This window comes from Mustela erminea, chromosome 10 (assembly GCF_009829155.1).
Source record: "Mustela erminea isolate mMusErm1 chromosome 10, mMusErm1.Pri, whole genome shotgun sequence".
Taxonomy (NCBI): Eukaryota; Metazoa; Chordata; class Mammalia; order Carnivora; family Mustelidae; genus Mustela; species Mustela erminea.
In genome coordinates, this window is record NC_045623.1 from 8253517 (window position 1) to 8275197 (window position 21681).

General features: G+C 35.2%; 1 long non-coding RNA gene and 1 pseudogene across 1 annotated transcript; both read right to left on the bottom strand.

The window, feature by feature from the left end:
• Nucleotides 1–6350: 6350 nt before the first annotated feature.
• Nucleotides 6351–21422, bottom strand: LOC116568072. The gene is made up of 3 exons (XR_004276496.1): nucleotides 21412–21422; nucleotides 17433–17436; nucleotides 6351–6422 (listed from the first exon to the last, which is right to left on the bottom strand). It is a non-coding gene; the product is annotated as an uncharacterized LOC116568072 (long non-coding RNA).
• Nucleotides 9833–9946, bottom strand: LOC116568432 (annotated as a pseudogene).
• Nucleotides 21423–21681: the final 259 nt, after the last annotated feature.

Sequence of the window (21681 nt, forward strand, 5' to 3'; positions counted from 1 at the left end):
TGAGGCAATCATTTACCTTCTTTCCTTCTCCAAGAAATCAAAAGGAAACAATAGTCCTTCTTAATTGTAGCCCATTTAGTTTACCCAGACTCCCAGACCACCTCTAACAAATTGAGGATAGCCAGCTGCAAGGTTGTAAGTGAATTGTTACTTTGCAGACCATAGAAAACTCCAAAAAAATTGTGAAAAAATACAGACATAATAAAATCTCATTTGACACTCAAGTCCTTGGCTTGGGACAATAACAAAAATGTTCCCAAGGACAGCAGAGACCTTTTCCATTGTTCGACTCAGCATTCCACTCAGGACTTAATGACAGAAGGCACTGCAGCGGTAATTATTCTCCTCTGGGTCCCACCCAGGCCGCCTTCCAGCAGCTTCTCTGTAGCCCTGCCCAAGCCCTGTAGAAGGGAAGACGCACAAAGGGGGATATTTGTGGTCAGACTGTCTCCAATTAGTCAGAATGAGAACAATGATTAGCCTTTCTTCTAGACCAGCCTGGAAAAAAAAAAAAAATCCTGCATTTTTGGGTGGGATGGGGAAGGAATTTTTGGCCAAGGAATCAAATTTTAACCAGGAACTTTCAGGGATCTATATTGACTGTGACCTATTTTTCCCAAAGCAATCAGAGCCCCAGAAACTCATCATAAGAGGTATGTGGCCAGTGGGCTTAGAAAGGACCATGTGGCTGCTAAACCACTGCTTCTCAAAGTCTAGAGCATGTAAAATTTACCTGGAGGCTTGTTTTAAAAAGGCAGGTTCCCATCTGTGGAAATTGAATCAGTAGGTGTGGAATAAAGCTCAAGAACCTGAAATTTAATAACCTCTCTCCCCAGATTAATTATATTCCTGGTGATCCACATACCAAAGTTCAATGGGGGAAAATTGCCCTGGATGGTGTCCGAGGACTGGTTGCTAACAGTCCGAGGTTCAGGCCATACCAAGCTTACTTTCCAATTCATATGTGATAAAATTATACTAAGACATTAGTAGTTAGCATCTTGACTAAAGAGTAATGAACAGAATAAAAATCAAATATCAGATTCAGTCCTAATTCCTATACCAAAGGACTGGAACTGCATAATTTTCTAGGACTCCTGCTCTTCCTAAGATAGAAAAAAAACAAGGTTGTTGTTTTGAGTAAGTGAGGCACTATGTTGTAAATGTTCTTATAAATTGTAACATGCTGAGCAAGTATTTTAGTTGTGGTTAATATGACTCTCTCAGAACCAAATGCATTTTAACAGTGGGATCCTAAACATTCTAAAAGTTGTCATAGAAACAACCTTTGAATAGAAATTTAGAGATTTTAGAGCCAGTAATATATAGATTTTAGAACAAGTGAGGGGCTATCTAGGGTCTCCAAATCGCACTGTGTAGATTAGGAGTACACATTACTAATGTATACATATTTATGCATATGCATCTGTGTATACAGCTATACAGATGCAGTGTATATGACTCATTTCTTATTTGTGGAACCAGTAGTTCAAGGCCCCAGCATCTTCTATGACCTGGACTCACTCATTACTTTTTCCTGAAGTCCTTATACTTCAGTGAAAATTGGTGAAAAAAAAAAAAAAATCCCGTGACAACTTTTCCACTTTGTTTTTTAAACCCATCTGCTTATTAGTCAATAGCTTCTTGAATTCTTTTATACTGTAGAGAATTTTCTAAGCTAGCTCGTAGTCTTTTCTAAATCTAGGGTTACTGGATTACTGAATTGTTGGAGAAAGAAACACCCTTGTTATTGGCTCTTGCTTACCCCAGAATTCTGTTGGATGCTGGGAAAATACCTCAGGGCTCCGCACTAGCACTGGTAATTCTCGGAAGCTCCTTCTCTGTACTTTAGTACCTGAGCAAACTTAGGAACAATTTTAGGAACAAGTTGGCTCTAGTGTATGTGAGAGCAGAAAATAAAAATGGAAATAAAAACTGGGGGCAGAAAGGGAAATAATGTGAGGAAAAAAACTAAGAAGCGTCCCCAAGAAACTCTAGCCAAATACGCTTAATAATTTTTACATCTGGTAGGGAAATAGCCAGGAAAGAACCCCTATGTAGGTGGTGGGACCTGAGGGAATGTCAAGTTGATGAAGCTATCATTCACATGCTCCAGCTTTGGCCCCCCTCACCCATCCAAGTCTCACATGCTGTTCCTTAGATCAGCAAAGGGTCTCTTCTCTGCAAATGTACCTTTAAATATCAAGGTCCTCTGTAGCCCCAGTGCCTCAGCCATCAGGAGAGCAGAGGGCTTCAGTCAAAAAGCTGCTCAGGGACAGCTACTACTAATAAGCAAAAAGTCAGAGGAAATGGATACTTAACCTCCACCATACCCAGTATATCACACCTCCCTCACAACCCAGGGGAGCCCCCAAAGAGACCGAGGCAGGCTGAGTGCTTCCAAGCATGAGTGCTGGCAATGCTGGATGTTGCTGACAGTTCTGTGCATAGACAACTGAGGAAAGCTGGCGGGCGTAGAGGGAAGTCCAGAGTGTTTTCACCTTTATTAGCTGTGCTCTGAAGCAATTTGCGTTAAGCTCTCTCAACCCAGTTTTTTGACCTATCAAATAAAATGGACAATATCTTCCCTAATTCCAACAGCATGGGGTTGCTAAGAAAATTGGAGTCACAATCCAGTATGAAATGGCATCTGGCTATCAACTCGTGATGTGTTCTCCTCATTCCTATAAAGAATCTAAGAACACATTGAGCAAAATAAAATTTTAGTGACAACATTAAGGACTTCACCTATTAACTATCTCTACTCTTCTCTGTCGATGCTCTAATTCAGTATCAGCCACTGCTGGGCACTTGGAACTTGCTGATTTCTTGGCTTTTGTTATTGGTCTCTAGTAATGCATTTTCTAGAGGATACATAGGGATGGTAAACAACTTATTAAATATACATACAAAAGAGCATGTATAATATAGTTGTAGAGTTTTAAGAATAACAATAAACAAGCATCCTGCTTAATAAATAGGTTATCACCAATACCTACAATTTCCTGTGGGTTCCTTTCTGACTATATTCCCCTCCCTTTTCCTGAAAGCTATCTACAATACTACATTTTGTTTTATCATTTGTTTGCTTTTCTCTGTGTCACTACCACAAAAGTATGTGTCCTTTAATAATAAATTGATTAGTTTTGCCTCTTTATTAAACTTTGTTTAATGAGATCATGGTATCATTCAGTGTAGAGTTCAAAAGATTCACCCATATTGATGCATATAGTCCTTTAAATTTTATAGTTGCATATTATTCCACTGTATAGCTAAACATAATTTATTATGTTTCTTCTAATTTAATTATGTTTCTTCATAATTTATTATGTTTCTTCTTATTATTATGTTTCTTCTATATGCCTTCTTCTATTGATAGACATAAAGGTTATCCCAGTTTTTGTCTCTGTATCTTCTCTGGTGTACATTTCAGTTTTTCAAGGAGTATCTCCAGGAGTAGAAGGAATTGCTGGTCATGAGGTACACATACATCTTCAACTTTAACAGATTATACAGACGTGTCTATCAATGGAGTGATTATACCAATTTATGATTTCACCAACAGTGTATGAGTACCTCTTGTTCCATGTCCATACAAGCAGTTGGAATTGGCAGATTTTATAGTTCTGGTGAATTTACTGGTTTTAATTTGCATTTGATGATTATTAATAAGGGTGAATATATTCAGATATGATTTTTGGTCATTCATGTGTCTTCCTTTATGAATTACCTGCTAATATGGACTACTTTTATATTTTTTTCTTGGTTTATATATTCTGAATGCTAATCCCTTTTCAGTATGTGTCACAAGTATCTTTGTTGGGTGTGTGGCTTATCTTTTCATTTTATTTATGGTATCTTTTGATGAAAAATAATTCTTAATTTTAATGTCAAATTATCAGATATTTTCCTTTATGCTTTACATACTTTGAGTCTTGTACAATAAGTCTTTTCCTATCCTAAGATCATAAAGAATTCTACTATATTGATTCTAAAAATCTTTAAGTTTTGCATCCCAAATTTATTCTATCCGAATTTTTTTTATTTATTTGGCAGAGAAGAGAACACAAGTAGGGGGAGTGGGAGAAAGAGCAGCCTATGTGGCATATATGTTTATAAATGAGTTTGGCTTATAACATTCCCTTCTCATTTTTTAAACTGTTTTTGTCTGGTTTTGATATCAAGAATATACCATGATTATTTCTTCCCACTCCCCTGTCCCCCATGATCTGGAGAAGTTTTACGTTATTTGTATTTTCTAATCCATAGATGTTTTATTAAAATTCTCTACAAAATTCATGCCTATTATTTTCATTGTAGGATGTTTTAAAACTACTATTTAATTTCTTTTGTTTCTTATAGAACTATTCATGTTTTCTATTTCTTAATGAATACAGTTAATAACATATTTCTTCTAGGGATTAAATACTTCATAAGTTTTTAAATGTGTTGCATAAAGTTATTAATAATTTCATTTCATTATCTTTTCATCCCTGCTATAGTTATATTCTTTTTAAAATCTGATACTTGTGCGTTCTGTTATACTCTTAAAATCTGTGCATTCTCTCTCTGTTTTACTTAGCAAGATTATTTATTTTCTTCTACTTTACAGGTGTATTCTGTTTTTCTTTTTTCTAAGTTTTATGAAGAGTACATCAATTTTCAGACTGTTTTCTCTTTACCAGTATTAGTAGGCAAATAATTAGCTATATCTTACAAATTTTTACATATGCTGTTTTTCTTAATGCATAGTTTTAATAATTTCCATTATGATTACTTTGTTGATCTATTAGGTTGTATAGAAGTATGGTTTAAAAAATTCTAATCTGGGGGTGCCTGTGTGGCTCAGTCAGTTAAGCGTCCAACTCAAAGTCATGTTCTCAGAGTCCTGGTGAGTAAGGGACAGGCAGGGCTAAATAGGGAAAGATAGCTTGGGGGCTACGTGTGAGCAGGCTCACATAAATCACAAATGTGGAAAATGCTATAGATGAGATATCTTCATAATAGTTACAAACAAAACCAGAAATAAAGGAAAATAATGAGACCACCTTGTTTGTCTTAAATGTTATAGATAAGGTATTTTCATGAAAGTTACATGACCACTGAAAGTTACCAGACTCCAAAGGATAAAGTACTGGTGCTACCAGTAATGACATCAAGAAGATTTAAGTTCCCTGGTCAGTTTTCTACAAAAGACCAACCATAAAAGGGTTCAGTTACCACCCATTCAGGACCCCTCTCAACCCTAGGCAGCTTTTTTTTCTTTCCTTTTTGTTCTCACTTTCACTTAATAAACTTTCACTTCACTTCATCCTTTTGTGTCCTCAAGATTCATGCTTTGATTCCCAGAGACAAGAACCCTGAAACCTGCAACAGTGGGGTGAGCCCTGGATCAGGGTCCGTGCTCAGCAGGGAGTCTGCTTGAGGATTCTCTTCTTCCTTCTCTCTCTGGCCCTCTCCCTGCACATGTGCTCTCTCCCCCCTCTCCCTATTTATTCAAATAAATAAGTAAATCTTTTAAAAAAATCTAATCTGAAAATAAACAAACAAAAAAAATACCTCCTACTGGGAAATTTTTAAATAAATGAAAAATAAAAACAAATTTTAAATTATATTTTAAAACTATTTTCAAATAAATAACCACTAACACACACACACACACACACACACACACACACACTTACAGAATCAGTTGTGTTTTTTGTATTCATTAACAATGAACAATCTTTATAGAAAATTAAGAAAACAATTCCAATTATAGTAGCATCAAAAAGTATAAAGTACTTTGGAATAAACTTAACCCATAAGATGAAAGACTTGTACACTGAAAACTACAAATATTGCTAAAGGAAATTGGAGAAGATGGCAATAAATAGAAGAAGAAGATCTATGTTAATGGACTAGAAGACTTAACATTATTAAAATATCAGTATCCAAAGTGATGTACAGATTTAATGCAATCTTTATCAAAATCCCGGTTGCATTTATGGCAGAAATAGAAAAATCATCATAAAGTTTACTTGAAATTTCAAGGAACCTGTAATAGCCAAAAGAATCTTTAAAAAGCACAGTTAAAAGTCTCACACTTTTGGAATTTAAAACTTATCACAAAGTTACAGTAGTCAAAACAGTGTAGTAATGGCACAAAGGTAAAAATATAGACTAATGGAATAGGTTAGAGAGCACCAAAATAAATCCTTGAATAGATGATCATATGATTCTTGACAAGGGTGCTAAATCATTCAGTGGAGAAAAGACTCTATCTTCAAAAAGCCTTTGGGAAAACTGGATATCCATATGCTAAGTTATGAAGTTGGAGCCCTACTTATAACCATATACAAAAATGAATCAAAGCTAAAACTGTAAAACTCAGTAGAAAACATAGGAAGAAAGCTCTATGACATTGGATTTGGTAGTGATTTCTTGGATATGCTACCCAAAGCACAGGCAACAAAAGTGAAAATAGATAAATTAGACTACATCAAAATTAAAAATCTTGCATCAGATGACACAACAAAGTAAAAAGGCAACCAAGAGAAAGGGAGAAAATATTTGCAGATCACATCTCTATCTATCTGTCTGTCTATAGAGAGTTAATATCCACAACATATAAAGAACTTCTACAAATCAACAGGGATTTGTAGGGATCTCTGGGTGGCTCAGTTGATTAAGCAACTCCCTTCAGCTCAGGTCATGATCTTGGAGTCCTGGGATCGAGTCCTGCATTGGGCTCCCTGCTCAGGGAGCCTGCTTCTCCTTCTTCCACTCTCCCTGCTTGTGCTCTCTCTCTCTCTCTCTCTCTCAAATAAATAAATAAAATCTTTTTATAAAATTATATATATTTGAATTAAAAATGGGCAAAGGACCTAAATAAACATTTCTCTAAGGGATATATACAAATGACCAATAAGCATATGAAAGGATGCTTAACATCAGTAATCATTAGGAAAATGTAAATCAAAATCACACTATGATTCTGCTTCACATCCATTAGAATGGTTGGGGAGGAGAAGTGAGTTGGGGGAAGTCGGAGGGGGAGACAAACTATGACAGACTGTGGACTCTGAGGGTTTTGGAAGGGAGGTTGGGTGAGCCTGGTGGTGGGTATTAAGGAGGGCATGTATTGCATGGAGCACTGGGTGAGGTGCTTAAACAATGAATTTTGGAACACATGCAAAAAAATAAAATTAAATTAAAAAAAAAGAAAATAACAAGTGTTGGTGAGGATATGGAGAAATTGGAACTCTTATGCATTATTGGTGGGAACATAAGATGGTTCATCCACTATGGAAAACAGTAAGGCAGTTCCTCAAAAAATTAAAAATAGAATTACCATGTAATCCAGAAATTTCACTTCTTTAGTATATATCCAAAAGAATTGAAAGCAGTTTCCCAAATAGGTATCGGAACACTCATGTTCTTATAGCAGCATTATTTATAATAGCCAAGTGTCCATGAACAGATGAATGCATAAACAAAATGTGGCACATATAATATGATGGAATATTAAAAAAGAAAGAAACTGACATATGATACAACATGGATAAGCCTTAAGGACATCATACTAAGTGAAATAATCTAATCACAAAAAAATACTGTAGGATTCCATTTATATGAAGTATCTAAAGTAGTCAAACTCCTAGAATCAGAGTGTAGAATGGTGGTTATCAGGGACCCCTGGAAGAGAGAAATGGGTAGTCATTGTTTAGTTAGTAAAGTGTCAGTTTTGTATGATGAAAAAAGTTCAAAAAAGTTCAAAAAATAGTTCAAAAAATTTTTTGCACAACAGTGTGAACATACTTAGCACTACTGAAAGATACAGTTAAAAATAGTTAAGACTGTATACGTTATGTATCTTATCACAATTTTAAAAGTTTATGAATATGGTTAAGCTAATAAAATTTGTGGTGGCCCAAGTGTAAAATAAAACCAAAAAGCAAAACAAAACAAAATTATAACCCAAGATATCATTTCTCACCTATAGCATTTCCAGATTGAAAAAAGCATGACAACACATTCTGTTCTCAAGGCTTTGGGTAAACAAGAATAGTTACATATTGTTGATAGGAATGCAAATTGGCATTTGCCTTTTTGTCAGGAAGTTTAGAAATATCTAACACAACTAAGTTACATGTTTATCTTGTGACTCAATAATTTAATGTCTAGAAATTTACCTTAAAGTTTCCCACCAACCACGTGAAAATAAGTGTGCACATTCCAGCTTTATTTATAATTGCAGAATATTGGAAATACTCTAAATTCCTAAATACAGGAGAGTAGTAAAGTAAACTATGGTATATCTGCATATTATACATTATAACTTATCCAAGAAGTGTTTTATATAATATATATATATATACATATATATATACACACACACACACACATATATATATATGGGAAATGTATTTTCCGACACAGAAGATTTAAGATTCTAGGCCTAGTGTGTGAACGTTTCACTAACTTTTCTATTTGTTGCTGTGTCACTGCCCAAATTCTTACTGCTATCAGTACTATATAGATGTGCTAATCTTACCAGTATTGAGTATTATAATGATAATTTGAAGACTCTAACTTCATATATGTAAAATGACACCATCAGTTTGCTTTGATTTACACCACTCCAGTTAATACAAAAGATAAGCAATTTTTATATTTGTTTTCTCTTTGTGCTTATCTGTGGATTTTTGGAAGTCTAAGAAAAAAGAGTAATCAAAAAATAATATGGCTTCAACAAATCATTTATATATCATCCAAATGATCACTTTAGAAGAATTGCTGAGTATATTATTATTAATGAATAATGCATACCCAAAATGCTTGACACTCCATCTTCTATATAACAAAATCATTGTCAGTAATAGTCATTACGTAAAATGAATAATAATCGAAAAAAAAAAAGGAGAAATATTTTTTCACATATCTTACAGACCTTAGGATTTAATTTCTACCAGGTTTAAAAGCAGTCATAAGATTGGATATTCATTTTTTATCCCAATATCATAGTCTACAACCAAAACAAAGTAATTATTTCCGTCCTGAAAAAACTGGCTTTTTTTGCGTTGTTTAGTAAAGATTTATAAAGTCCTGAAGTTGTCAAATGTTGACTGCTTCCTTTGCTCTTTTCTCCTTGTCTTTGAACTGCAGAGAAATGTCCATATTTATTCTGAAAAAGTTCACTTCCTTTCTTAACCAGATTAACTTTTTTTTATCTGGAAATAGTATTGACCAAGCAGGAATATCAAAATAGATTAAAATATCATTCACTGTCATCTCTTTATCAAAGTCTTTGCTTCATTTGTGCTATTTTCTTTTTCTTTTATTTTTTTTTTCAATCGTGTCAGTGTCTATGCTAACATTTCCTTTCTTTTCCTTGGTGTCAATGCTTATAGAAAATGATTCCTTGTTGTCTTTCATCCATGTGTCATCTGAATCTTGTGTTGTTTCTAGTATCAGTGCTTTGGATGTGCCAGCTTGCACTCTTCACAATTTTCATAAACTCTATGCAATGTTGAAGGCATTACATATTTCAAAATAGATCCAGACATTGCTACAATTGCCTCTTTTGTTTTTTAAAAATTTTTTTTGCTGGTCTCCACTGGGTTGTTGCCCTTTCATGTTGGTATGGGTTTTTCACTTCACATTTCTTTACCAAAAGCAAAAAAATTATTTAATACTTGCTGGTCTCAGAACAATATTCCAAATGACTGAAAGGTCCTTCAAGTTTCTATAGGACAGAAGTGCAGAATTTGATAGCTTTTATTTCAATCTGGCAGTTTTAACTCAGGTATTTTTGTCAATATCTTATGTAAAATATTTTATGGAAATAATCATCTAGTAACTATAAATGAATTAATATAGCAAGAATATCTTCAAAAAGGCGAATTTATTAAACTGATAAGAACAGATACTACACTTGATCTTAGCCAAAAGGCCGAGAAGCGATGGGGCCAATTTATATAATGACTAAATGGTACTACTAGAGTAATGTTTTATTTTCTAGATTTGTTTTTTGGCTTAAAAACAAATAGTGAACAATTTAAAAGGGAATACACTTAAAGTTTCTAACTATTTTCCAAGATTATTTAAAAATTTTATCTATGAACTTAAATTTGCACTTTCCAAAGGAAAATATTATACCTCACAGTTTTCACCTTGTTCCACTGTTTAAATTTTAAACACAAATAATAACTCCATGTGGTCATATAGAATGACAAAATGGAAGTCATTCAAGTTTTGTCTCATCATTACTATAATCACAATGCTATCACTGTTTATTTCAGATCTACAGTTTAAAATCAGGTGTATATAGCATTATAAGAATTATTGATGAAATTTTACATAAAGTGCACTCAAGTTATTCTGAACTTTATTGTTCTTGGAATGAATGCATATATATACTTGAGTCTCACTGTACTGGGGGCCAAGTATGCAACTGGGAGTAATCCAAATTAACTCCTGTGTGGAATTCAGTGTTTATTAAAAATTAAGAAAAAATGTGCTCATTAGAAGCTAAATACGCATTACAAAAATCAATATTAACTGTAACAATTGTTTAGAACTTAGACCAACAAAGAATTCTGGAGGAAGATATATTTTATCATTGGTGTTCTTTAAAATTTCCAGCATAGTGAGAATAGAAAAAGCAGATGAACTTTGACTCAGTTTTATTTTGTTTATATTTATCCTAGAAAAAGAGTCCCCCCTGTTGTTTGCCCAGCAAGGACTGCTTTTTCAATGCCACATGTCAGGTAGGCCACCATTAATAAATAATATTTGAATCATTTATTGAATTCATGTCTCTATTTCTTCACATATTATTTTCTGCCCCTCATCTCTTTCTTACCCATGGAGGGCTCCAGGTACATGTATGTTAGACTTCTTGATATAATTCCATGGGTCTCCAAATGTCTATTTATATCTCAGAAAATTTTTTATCTCTGTTCTCCAACTTGGATACTTTATCTTCAAGTTCATTGACTCTTCCATCATCTTCATTTTATAACTAAGCCCATCTAGTACATTTTCTGCACTTTAAGTGTAGTATCTATCAGTACTACTCCCTTTTAAAAAATTTCTTTTCTAAGAATTTTGTCATTTTATGCATTATGAGCATATTCTCATTTACTTTGTTAAGCATAATTATAATAGTTACTTTAAAATTCTTGTCTATTCTGACATCTAAGTCATATCAGGATTGGTCTCTTTCTCCTTAAGAGTTGGTCAGGTTTTCCTATTTCTTCCCATGTTAACACATTTAAAAATTTTTTTCCATGTTAACAAATTTTTTATTATATCATGGGCATTGTGAGTAATATGCTATAGACACAATTCTTTTATATTTCTCTGAAGAGTGCTGGTATGTGTGTGTGTGTGTGTGTGTGTGTGTGTGTGTGTGTGTGTGTGTTTTAGCAGGTACTTGATTTTACTGGACTTACATTGGAAACTGTCTCCCTATGATGAGTAGCAACTTAAGTAATCTCAGTTCTGTGATGTTAGAAGAGTTTTTCCAAAACATGAGCAAGATACCATGAGGCGTCAAGCGCTGATAGTGCCAAATTCAAACATGAGTTCAGAAGCCCTGCTCTGGCAGATAAAGCCAGAAGTTAAGAACTTTTGCTCTGTTGAGTGACACTAGTAGTGGTAATAAAGAGAAGGGGGAATAACTAGGTAACGTTTAAGGTTACTACCATTTTAAATTAATGAGATTCAATGGCTTTTTGCTTTCTATAGTACTAATTTTAAACTCCTTGAGCTTGGTATTTAAATTTTTCTAAATATTAAATTCTATTTACTTTTAATATCTTTACTACAGTTACTTCTACCTCACAGAAAAACTCAAACTAATCTGGAATATTCATCCCTCAGGTTTATTTCTGCCTCTATTCCTCTGCTTATTACTGTATCTTTAGTCTCTAATATTCTGCATAGTCTTCGTCCACTGGAAATCCTACTTTATCCATCATAGCTCAGATAAAATCCTACATCAGCCATTGTGTTTCTGTGATTACTTCAGTCCACAGTGAAATATACTTCAGTTTTCTCACTTACTACCTCTTTGAACCTCATGTCTTCATTTATAAAGGAGGTGTTATTATCCCTAGTTTATAAGAGTGCTTTGAGGATTAGAGATAGTACTTTTAAAAAGACTTATTTACTTTTTTATTTACTTACTTATTTACTTACTTAAGAGGGAGAGAGAGAAAAAAACATGCCTCCCTTCCCCACTGCTTGGGAAATCCCAAGCAGACTCCCCACTGAGCTCTGAGCAAAGGTAGGCTCAGTCTCAAAACCCATAGGATCACGAGTTGTATGCTTAACCTACTGAGCCATCCTGCCACCCCAGGTTACAGATAATATTTTTAAAACAAGACATAATAATACAATTAAACAAAATTTACTTTGTGCCACACATTGTTCTACAGCTAAAAGGAAATCCAAGATTTAAACCCAGTTAGGTTCAAGAGCCTATATATATTCTTATAGCAAATATGCTATGTTACTCAGAAAAAGAGAACATTTATTAGTTGCTATTATTATTTTTACAAGTATGACCATTGAATTTCTCATGAATGCATTTCTTGTTTTACTGAAAAGATTTTTGGACCTTTGAGAACAGGGACATTGCCTTATATATATTTCTTACTTTTACAGTATTGTGTTTACGTAGGATATGTTTAACTAGTATTTGTTGAATAAGTGAATAAATGATGAACTATTTACAGAGAGATTATTTACCTCTTAGATTTTAAAATCACTAAGTTTTACCTCTCACCACATCCTTCTTGGAAAAAAATCAGAATATTCATACAATGCCTTCTTCTAGATCAAATACAAATTCCCCCAAGAGGCTGAACTTCAGTATTGTTATTGATTGTTTCTGTGCACTCCTGGAGATATCATTATTAAGCACTATACCAGGTTTTGCATTCCTTGGAGCCTTTCCCATCAGGATCTGTATTTAGTGGCTTCCTGTGGCTGCTGGGGAAGTTGAAACCCTAGTCCTGATCAGGGCAAGCAAAGATTCTAAAGGAAAATAAGGTTCTGATGCCCACAACAGATTCAATACTCTGGATTTAACTGAAGTATAAACTACTGAGAAAAAAAAAAAAAAAAAAAAAATGTGTGCAGCAAAAATTTGCTGCAAACTGACTATTGGGGATTTTTTTTTCTCACATTCTGGAATATCTAGGGCTAGCTAAATCTGGCCTAATTGGACTAGCAGTGTGAAGGAACTCCTGTGTAATATTTAGCATTTCCAGTGACTTTGGCATTAAGGCTAGACATTTTGTTTCTTAAGAAACAGGTTTTTTTGCACATCTGTCCTAATAACCCTGTCATCCTTTCTTCTCACCAGAAATTGTCTCAATTCTGAACATCAATGGGCTAGGTCTTTCATTCCCTTATGACATATTTGGGGACTTCCTTCTGTTACCTATTGGCGCCAAACTATGAATTCAGGGTCACAGGCCTAGTCCTTTAAGTGGGAAGTTAGAGTAATGTCTCCGGGGATCCTGTTTCTTCTCTCAGTCTGGGAATGGAATCAAGCCCCACAATTACCTTGTCAACCTTTTCTCCAAGAGGCAAACCAGTTTTCCACACTGTGCATTGTATAAATATATCAAACTTATTCTTCTGAAATTATTGCATGTTGTCAGGCAATTATCTATATTTTCACAATAATTACAAATGTAATGATGTAATTATTATATAATAATTATAACCATATTTTTACCTTTTAATTTTCTAATTTAAGTATCATTTTCATACAATTGAATACACATATATTGTTATAGGTACAAAAGATTTTTCCTTTTTTTAAATATATTTTTAGAAACAGCATTATTGAGGTACAATTGGCATAAAATATAATTCAGCCATTTAAAATGTATGTTGCAATGAGCTTTGATGAATGCATAGTCATGTAATCACCACAACAATCATGAAACAACAGTTCCATTACCTCAAAGAGTTCTGTCAGGCCCTTTGCACTCATCCCCCTTCCTGCCAACCCTGGCTTCTGGAACCATTGATATATTTTCTGACGCTGTATTTTTTCCTTTTATAGAAATTGTTATAAATGGAATTATACAGTATTTAGTATTATTGTGTCAATAGATCATTCCTTGGTAGTCCATAGTTACATACATACTAATTGTTTATGCATTAAGTACATAGTAGACATTTGAGTTGTTTCAAGGTTTTTAGTGTTATAAGGCAAGCTGAAATGACTATCTAAATATAAGTCTGTGTGTGAACATATATTTTTGTTTTCTCTTGGGTAAATCCTTCAGTTAGACTGGTAGTTTGCATGATAGGTAAATGTTTAACTTTTTCAAATTGTTTTCCAAATTGACCATACCACTCTGTAATCACTCCAGAAACATGAGGGTACAAGCTGCTCCAACACATCCTTACTAACATTTAATATTGTTTTCATTGTGATTTTAATTTGTACTTTCTTAATAATTAATGACAAACATCTTTATATGTGCTTTTATGTCATTAATATATCTGTGTTAGTAAATGTCTATTCAAATTTCTTGTCCATTTTTTTCAGTTGGGTTGCTTATTATTTAGCTGTAAGAATTATTTATATATTCTGAATATAAGAAAATTACCAGTTATTCTATTTTGCAAATATTTTCTCCCTCTGTAACTTAACTTTGCATTGTACTTGTAATCTGAATTTTGGTGAAATCCAATTCATCAATTTTTTTTTTCTTTTACAGTTGACACTTTTGTATCTTATCTTTGAAATCCTCACTTCACAAAAGGTCATAAAGATTTTCTTGTATGTTATCTTCTAGCAGTGTTAACAGTTTTAGCTTTTGCATTTTGTTCATTGATCATTTTTGAGCTAATTTTCAAAATATATGGTACAAGGTAATGGTCTGTATTCATGTTTTTGCATACTGATATCCAGTTGTTCCAGCAATGATCAGTTAGTGCAGGAAATTTCCTTGCCATTCATTTAGCTACGACTGTACCTTCTCCAGTGAGCTCTAACTCTCGCTTTGGACGTAATTCTCCCCTCAAAGTGTATTCTTACAAAGTTTCCCTTAGTCTTACAGTGTTTGGCATTCTCTGTATATCTTATTCTATACATCTTATAGTTACACTTTTCTCATGGCCCATTACTTTTTTTTTTAATATTTTATTTATTTGTTTGATAGTGAGAAAGACAGAGAGAGAGCGCACACACACAAGTAGGGGGAGCAGCAGGCAGAGGGAGAAGCAGGCCTTCTGCTGAGCAGGGAGCCCGATGTGGGGCTTGATCCCAGGACCCTGGAATCATGACCTGAGCCGAAGGCAGACACTTAACGACTGAGCCACCCAGGCGCCCCCCGTTACTTCTTTATACTAAGCTAATGCAATAGACTTATCAATCAGGAATTATACCTAATTTGTTGGACTTATTTTCTTTTTCCTGATGAATTCACCCTTTTGCCATTATGAGATTTCTCTTTATTTCTAGTAATACTACTTGTTTTTAAGTCTATTTTGTATGATATTAATATATCTAGGCCACATTTTTTATGTGTATTCATTAGATGATACATATTCTTGGGGCACCTGGGTGGCTCAGTGGGTTAAAGCCTCTGCCTTCAGCTCTGGTCATGATCTCAGGGTCCTGGGATCGAGCCCCACATCGGGCTCTCTGCTGAGCGGGGAGTTTGCTTCTCCCTCTCTCTCTGCCTGCCTCTCTGCCTACTTGTGATCTCTCTCTCTCTCTGTCAAATAAATAAATAAAATCTTAAAAAAAAAGATGATACATATTCTTCCATTGTATTACTTTCAAACTATCTCTGTCTTGCTTAGAGTGTCTTTATATTTATAAAGATATAGTCTCTCTTACTTTCTAATGCAGTTATCAGTATGGTTGGTTTGTGTCTGCCATGTTGATATTTTCTTTTCTTTTCTTTTTTTAGTTATGGCATCTGTTGAGTTGCTACTGTGGTTTCTTTTCTCTCATTTTCAATCTTCTACGGATTGGCATTTAAAAAAATATTTAGTATCTCCTCTATTGGCTTTTAACTATACCTTTCTATTTTATTTTTAAAGTGATTTCTGTAGAGCTTTGAAGCAATCACAGTCAACTCTGAATTAATATTATATCAGTTCATGTATAATGTAAGACACTTATAACAGTATTCTACAATTATCTTCCTCTCATTACTTGTGCTATTCTTATTATATATTTTATGTCTTAATGTACTAAATCTCAGAGTACATTGTTATTATTTTTGCTTTAATCAGAGAATACTCTTCTGACAAATTAGGAGGTGAAAAAATATATCTCTTATATTTGCCCACATATTTACCATTCTCAGTATTCTGAAGATCTGAATTTCCATTTGGTTTCATTTTTCTTCACTCTGAGGAACTTCTATGAATAATTCTAATAGTACAAGTCTATTGGAAAAACTTTCTCAATTCTTTCAACCAAAAATGTCTTTACTTTGCCTTCATTTTGAGGAATATTTTCACTGGAATTGAAATTCTAGGTTTATTCCTTTCTTCAATTCTTTAAAGATCTCATTACATTATTTTCGGGCTTCCATCATTTTTGATGAGAAGTTATTAGTAAGTCTTATTGTTGTTTTGTTATGTGTGTCTTTTTCCTTGGTTGCTTTTAGGATCTTCTCTTTATCATGGGTTTATTTGTAATGTGTTTCTGTCTAGATGACTGTTTATACTGCTTGCAGTCCATTGACCTTCTTGGATCTGTAGATTTATGTTTTCAATAATTTTGAAATATATTTAACTGTTAGCTTTTTAAAATATTATTTTCCTGTGTCAATCTCTCTTATTCTTCTGGATCTCTGATTACAGATATGCTAAACTGTTTCATTTTGTTCCACAAGCCAGTACAGGCTCTAGAGGTTCATCATTCATTTCTTGTCAGCCTTTTTTCCATGCGTTTTGATTTGCCTAGTTTCCATTACAATGCCTTCAAGTTTACTAATATTTTCTTCTGTAGTGTCTAATCTCATAGTAAGCCCATTCAGCAAAATTTTCATTTTAGATATTATATTTTCTAGTTCTAAAATTTCCATTTGGCTATTTTTTAGTCCTCTTTTCTCTGTTTAGATTCTTATTTGTTCCCTATATGTGGTAAAGTTTTTCCTTTAAATCCATGTGCATGTTTATAATAGATATTTAGTCTCCATGTGTTAATTTCATCAGTTCTCTCTCTTTATTGTTTTTTTTTCTTCAATCAAGTGTTAGTTTTAACTTTATTTCTGAAAGTACAAAAACGGTTGCATCAGAAAAGGGTGGATCATCTCTAGAAGAGATGGGTCAAATTCTCTACCAAATTCCTGATATGGTTGGTGCTTCCATCTTCTATTTTTCTGGGGAGGAGGAATGAAAGTTTAGATTACTACCCAAGCCCAGATGCTCTTGCCAAAAGGTCCTTAATCATAAACTTTTCTCTATAATAATGAGCTATAGAAGCAACCATTAGTGTTAATTATCATTATACTTGACAAGAATATGCCTAGTCTTATAAGCATTTTAAAAATTAGATCTGAAATCCTCCCAGTGGCTTTGCAAGATGGGTATCATTATCCTTATTTCATAGAAAATGATCTGAGGCTCAGAGAAGTTCCACATGGATCTGTCTCTCTGTCTACAAATCTCATGCATTTGGTATTTTCCACACTGCTTCTTTTCTCTGGTTGGTTTTTCTATGAGTGTTCACTGAAGACCCACCAGGCGGTCCTGTCGTAATGCATCATCACTGCTTCATAAGCATGGTCCCTTAATTTCTGTTGGCCTTGCCAGTATCTGATGTAACCTACCCTCTTTTCACATCCTTTTTAAAAAAATCCCGTATGTGGTAAATATCTCTTTCCTCAGCTCCCCTTTCTTCTTTATTAATAAATTCTACCAAAAGAGAATTTATTCATCAGACTGTCCACTTCTCCCTAGCACCCTTAGAATTAAAAATAAATTCCCTGAAAGTTTTATAATTCTACAAATAAATTCAGAGATCAATATACCACCTCTTTCTAATTTGGGGGAATAAAAACTACCCAGATGCATTTAGTCTTTGGTGTCAAAAATCCTTTCTACACATTTCTACACAGCCAAGTAGCCACTTTAATCTAACTCAATTATCATATAATTTTTATTTATAGAAAAAAAGTAGAGTTCCTTACCCATTAAATACATCTTTCTCTGTAAATGTTTCTAAAGAAGAGGGACTCCCTAAGGATTAGGGTCTTACTTTGTTTTGTACCTTATCCTGTCTGATCAGATAAAGCTCAAGTGTCCACAACCCAGAGTTTCAACTCCCCCAGAAGGACTGCAGAAAGAGTGCATTTCATATTATGCTCTTCTTGGCTGTGAAATCTTTCACAGATTTTTAAGAAATTCTGACACACATGATTCAGTTGCTGCCTCAACCTTGACAAGACCTAGAAGATTTTAGGCTAGTGTCCATTCTGTTAGGCTAGCTCTTGCTTTGCAATGAGGATAGGCCATTAGGCCTATTTTAATGAGGGCCCAACTTGTACATTCTCACTAAAGATTAATTTGGCTTCCTTGCAACATCTGTGTTCTGCTGACTCCTATCTGTTCCCCAGGCTGCAGGGCCAAACACATCCATCATCACAGACAGGCCCTTGGAAGCCACCCCTTGCTGTTGCTTCCACATATCAAAAAACGAGTCAACTCAGGCAGGGAGACTCCTGGAATAGCTTGTCCCAGGGGCTCCCTCTCCTCAGAAGCCCTTCCCAGGTCTCCCCACTCACCTTTTGGGGCTGAATCTTATGAAGGCAATAATACAGCTGAGTCTTTGAAAACACAGCAAATGGAGCATGTTGAAAGGTGGCTTTACAGAGGCATTACAGCCACCCGGAATCTGGCATTTCTGCCATAGCTCCCTACCCAAAATAGCAACTGGTGAAACTTAACCTGAACACTGTTGTCAAAAACAAGTGTGAGTATTTTAGTTAATGTTTGGAAGCCATCCCATCTGTGAGTGTGGGTTCACCCTGAGGCCCAGTGAGGGATTTCAGGGGCCTGTCGTGTCCTAGGCTTTTGTCCTAAAGCTTTCCTTGCTTGTTGACAGAGTGCTGCAGGTGAGCAGGAAACTGTTCCAAGTGTGTAGTTAAGAGAGGAGCTGAGAGAAATCCATAGGCACTGGCAGTCTTCAGAGCCACAGCTCCACACAGTGGGCACACACTCTTAAAAAAATTTGTCTTCATGGGTATGGATGACTGCCCTATATTCAGTGTGCTTGGGGTGTCCAGGCTTCCAGAAGCAGAACTCTGACCTCACATCAACTCCGCATGTTATAGGCAGGCGCACTGCCACAGGGATAGACAGCTGTGAAATAGACCCACCTGTGTCACATAAAATCCACATGAAGAAATGTAATCAAAGATAATCCAGACAGTTTGGAGAGATAAGAATTTTCCCGATAATTGAGGTATTAAGCCTTGGCTTTAGGCTGCATAGGAAGTCATACAGTGGGTTCAAGCATGAGATGCATCATTTTGAAAGACTGTTTTTGAGGACTCTTCCACTCTGAAATTACAGTCTATGAATTCTCCAGTCAGCAGCACATATACTTCCTGCAAATGTGTACATCAAGCCATTTACAAGCTTATACCATATATGTGCTTAGTCTTAGTGCCTCAATTAAACAGAATAAAGAAGCACAAAAGCCATTTATGCACGTTTGCATAAATGGACTTTTTTGTATACAGAGGTGTACATACAGACCAGCCAGGGTGACTAAAGAGCCTGGGAGCCTTCATGCTGTAGTTTAAGTGATTAGTTAATTCCTAAAACTAACAAGCAAATAGTCATTTTTATAACCTTTTCCTTCTTCACTTTGTTGAACTGAATAAATAGTGAGGACCCTCTAAATAATATGATTCTTTGGAAAAAATGGGAGAAAAGTTAGATGGTTGGTAAGTGCAGAAGATGGAAAATCATGCTTTATTTTTCAGAAATATCATTGTGCTTAAGAAAACATGGAAGGAAGAAGGGGAGGGGGCCAAGGCAGGAAAGCATTTCCCTGATACAACAGTCATTAACACAGTGTAGAGGGTATTGGGTTGCCCCCTGGACACCAACACAGAGCCCTCTCCCCTACCCCACGCAGTTTGGTCCTCTAGTGATCTGCTTCTGCTTGGCACCAGCTGGCTTAATGTACAGCCCCCTCACTTTATTTATTGCCTCTTATTCTCTTTAAAGTGAAGCTGGGGGCCTTTGTACTGACATGGATCAATGAGGGAGCGTTTACTCCTTACATCAGATGCGGAAGAAAGGAAAGGAAAGTTGTAGAGGAAGGAGGAAGAGAAACAAAAAATACAGTGGACAAACTTGAAGTGTTTCTAGTATAACTGCATTGGAAAAGCTAAGGAAGACACCAGGATGTCCCTTACAGAGGACTTTTAGGGAAACATTAAGGCAGAGTTAATAGGGTAGGCACTTTTGCAGACTGTACTCCAAACCTGGTTAGGAAGCATTTTGTTAACTGCCTCAGATTCTACTTATTCTCTACTTTAAGGTGTGTGTTGGGAAGGGTTAAAGGGCAAATCACATAGTTCTGACCTACTCTCACCTGGTCAGCTTATTAGAAGCACATTCACCAGTTATAAAATTCACAATCATATGAGGTGTTTTTAATGGTTATCATTTATCAGAATGAGCTAGTGATCTTTATGCTGGTCAAATCTATACAGTGAATTGGTCTGAATAACAAAATGGCTTCATCCATTATCCCTAGTTGTCTTTAACAACTACATCAGAGTGCACTTAATGACAAATGTAATTATACCAATAGAATATCTACCATTTATTTGTGCAGGCACTTAAAAATTATCTTGACTTCTCTCAACAACACCGCAGATTGGTATTAACCAATTAGGGAACCAAAACAAAGAGATGTAAAGTTCCTTGACCAAAGTCACACAGCTAGTAAACTGGGGAGCCATACCTCCTTCTATAGCACTACTCTATACCCCCTACTCAAATGTTCTGAATGCAAACATAATCTAATCAAATTTGTAAACAGGGATTAGGTAGAGATGACAACCTAAACTGTAGTATAGACTCTCACCTTAATCATGCTCTGAGAAGCTGAGGGGCCCTTAGCTGCAGTCTTGGTTCAGGAGAGGTGCTATAGAGAAGGAGGTAGGAACACTTTGGCAGCTGTGATCTTCTCCTAAGCACCAAATATACAGAAATACTATATCTTCTCTCTTTCTCTAACTCACAAGAGCAAAGGCCAGGGAGAAACTCACTAAAGTTCAGATAGAAGGGTTTTACTGGCTGTTGCTGATCTTATAGATGATCAACAAATCCTGAAACAAGAAAGACCATAGGCCACCTCCTCTCCAGTCTGTACAGGGCTAAGACTAATGTTGTTGTGAAAGCTCACATTCACACTTGTCATGCACTAGGTGATTTGGGATCCACGCTGATCCAAATGCTTAGTTACTGGAAGCCTTGCGGTTTATTGTGTCATCCCAGCCTTGCCTAGGAATTTAGTAGAAATGCAGAATTTCAGGCCCTACTCCAGACCCACTGAATCAGAATCTCTATTTTCACAAGATCCCCAGTTTATTTACGTGTACATTACAGTTTGGGAGATATGACTCTAAGGGACAGTTGTACATGAAGAGTCTAAAATGCTGAACTCTTAAGGAGACAGGTTAC